Source organism: Chrysochloris asiatica, unplaced genomic scaffold, assembly GCF_000296735.1.
Source record: "Chrysochloris asiatica unplaced genomic scaffold, ChrAsi1.0 scaffold00083, whole genome shotgun sequence".
NCBI classification, from domain to species: domain Eukaryota; kingdom Metazoa; phylum Chordata; class Mammalia; order Afrosoricida; family Chrysochloridae; genus Chrysochloris; species Chrysochloris asiatica.
In genome coordinates, this window is record NW_006408601.1 from 4,978,578 (window position 1) to 4,981,989 (window position 3,412).

General features: G+C 36.7%; 1 pseudogene; it reads right to left on the reverse strand.

The window, feature by feature from the left end:
• Nucleotides 1–2,206: 2,206 nt before the first annotated feature.
• On the reverse strand, nucleotides 2,207–3,184 carry LOC102816887 (annotated as a pseudogene).
• Nucleotides 3,185–3,412: the final 228 nt, after the last annotated feature.

A 3,412-nucleotide genomic window follows, 5' to 3' on the forward strand; every position in this document is an offset into this window, starting at 1 on the left:
TTGCTGAACAGTGTTCTTTCTTATGGATAGGCCACAATTTGCTCTTCTACATTCTGATTGATGGACATTTGGGTTATTTGCTGTTTTCATGCATCCCAGGTCTGCCACTTTCAATTGTGTTACCCTAACAGATTTATTTAACCTATTTTTTGCCAACCGTTACCCATATTAAGTGGTGATAATAATAGTACATACTCTACAGAGATTTTGTTATGATCTTTTGAATCAATGCATGTAAATTCCTTGGAACTTCCCAATTCCATAGTAAGCACTGAATAAATGCTTTCACTGAATTGTGTTTTGTATTTTTACCTTCCCACTGAAGTGTGAGTTCTTTGAAAACAAGAACTTAGTTGCATTATTTTTGATAAACACAAATCCTATGTCAGTGTTTACCATTCATTCCTTCAGTTAATAACTTTTAATTGTTCCTTGCTATGTGCCACACTTCTATGCAGATTGCTAAGGCTATAGTCATGAGATAGCCCCAGCTGTTATAAAGTTTCAAATTTAGAGAGAGAGAGACAATTCAGACAACATGCTATCAGGAACCCAGGGGCTATGGGAATGCTTAAAAGTAGTACCTAAAGCCAGAGGATTGACAGAAAGGTAGAGGAAAACAAGGAAGAATTCAGGAAAGATTCAGAAGATTAATATTAATATTTCAGAATGACCAATAAATTGAAAGGGCAGAGTAGATTTGAATCAATGGAAGCCTGAATTAGTGAGCTTAAAGATAAATCTCTCAGTACTAGTAAGGCAAAAGAATAATCAGGAAAAAAAGAATAAAAAATTCTGAAGACAACTTGAGATTCATGTAGAGTAATATGAAAAGGAATAACTTGCAGGTGATTGGAATTCCAGAACAGGAAGGGACAAAGAAAAGCACAGAAAATATAGTAAGAGAACTACTAGAATAAAATTTCCCTAATATCATGAAACATACCTTTATATTTGTTTCAGAGTTCCAACTCTATCTCGTGAGCCCTCTTGGCCCGGTGTTCCGTGTTGTTGACCAAACTCCTCACTACACGTCTACCCGATCCGCCATCTTGAAGGTGCAAGGCCTGGTAATGTAGTGGCTAGACCTTGCTGCTTCGAAGATCTCGCTGCAACAAATAGCACTCAAATCCAGCTTCTACTTGACCAAGTTTGTTGTCTTTCTCCTGGGACTGATCCCTCCTGATAACAGCTCCAAAGTATGAGAGGCAGTCTTGACATCTTCATTTCTAAGGAGCATCCAGTTGTGCTTCTTCCAACACAGATTTGTTCATTCTTCAGGCAGTCTGTGGTATACTCAGTATTCTTCATAAACACCATTATTCAAAGACATTGAATTTCTTAGGTCTTTTTATTGTCTAACATTTTAGGTCTTATTTATTGTTCAGCATTCATATGCATATTGGGCAATTAAAAATACCATGACTTGGGTCAGGTTTACTTTAGTCCTAAAAGTGACATCTTTGCTTTCAAATGCTTTAAAGAGGGCTTTTGTAAATGTGTCCAGTGCAATGTATCATTTGATTTCTTGATTGCTGCTTCCATGTTACTTATTGGTCCAGTTGTTAAGGAGTTTTGTCTCCTTTATGTTGAGGTGTGATCCATATTGTAGTCTTTGATAGTCATCAGTAAGTGCTTCAAGTTTTCTTTTGTTTCAGAAAGCAAGGTTGCGTCATCTGCATATCACAGGTTGTAATGAGTCTTCCTCCAATGTTGCATCCTTCTATACTCCAGAATTGATTATTTGCTCAGCACACAGAGTAAGTATGAGGAAAGGATACAACCCTGATACACTAAAGCAAGTGAAAATGAAATAGAAGAATTCTACCAACTTCTTCAATCTGAAATCGATCAAACATGCAATCAAGATGTATTGCTCATTACTGGTGACTGGAATGCAAAGGTTGGGAGCAAAGAGGAAGGACCAGTAGTTGGAAAATTTGGATTGGTGATAGAAATGATGCTGGAGAACGAATGATAGATTTCTGCAAGACAAATGATTTGTTCACTTCAAATACATTCTTTTAAAAAAAAAAAAAATTTATTTTCTTATACTGACATTATTGCAAGATTTTAATGTTAAAATTCACTTTCAAGTATAATGATCAAGAAATAATAAGAAACACCAAACTGAGAAATTATACAGTTTTGTCATTTTCTCTGTAGCTTCTTAATCCACTGAAATTAATTTCAAAAGTCAATACTTTTAGTCAGCTTCTTTATTAGATGTTTGGGTTTCTGCTTCTTTAGGCAACAAAGGCTCAATCTTTAGTACCAAACCTTCGCTTGTTGAGCTACGAAGGAAAGCACGTATCACAAACGGTCCCAAACTCAGCGGTCTGTGCTTACAAACATCACTGATAACTGCTTTCATATTGGCAGCTATCTGGTCACTTGGCATATCCAGTGTTGCTATTTTGGTCTGGAGAAAGTTCTCCTTTTCTTCATCTACTACAATTTCATGTCCAGTTTTGAAAAATTCAAGCATTTGGGGGATGTCACGGCCAATGGATTTTCAAGCAAGTTTTGGAAATCTTTTTTTCAGTTTCTTCTTTAGTGGATTAAGCTCAGGCATTATTTCTGGAACAGCTACATAAAAGTCTGCATGAATCTCATCAGCCAAAATTTGCTGTATCAGATTAGTTCCTCCTGCAAACGCAGCTCCATTTTCTTCTGCTATTTTGGTCTCTGATGCATTCCCAGTGAATACAGCAACTTTATTGATTTCTGAAGTGAATGGGTATGGAAAACGAAGGACACTGGCAAATGGCTCCACTTTTTTCTTCTTTTGTAGTGACATATCCAATGTCAAATCAAGATAAACACCTTGCTTTGGATAAGTGAAGTCCAGAATTTGATATTTCTTAAGTAGGTGGATAGCTTTCTCCACATCATATATCTGTCTTGGGTATAATCTTTTCAAATAGACATCATCTTCAGGCTCACCTTCCATGTAGTAGTATGACTTTATCTTTTCTATCTCATCTTGTTTTTCATCTGATGCTTTTCCTTTGGGATCTTTTTTCGCTTTCTTTTCAGGCCTTGTAGCAGCTGCAAAATGTCTGTTATGCAACTGAATATTTACAGAACAAGGAGAAAGAGACGCATGATAAGCTGTCTTGGAAAGACTAAGCTTCTGACGATGTATCAAAACTCTACGGAGGTATCTTACAGCAGCCGCCATGTTGACAATTCCGGAATGTGTCCCAAATACATTCTTTAGACAGCATGATATGACTATACACATGGAACTCACCAGATGGAATACATAGAAATCAAATTGACTACATCTGTGGGAAGAGATGATGGGAAAGCTCCATATCATCAGTGAAAACAAGGCCAGGGGCAGACTGTGGAACAGACCATCAATTACTGATATGCAAATTCAAACTGAAGCTGAAGAAAATGAAAA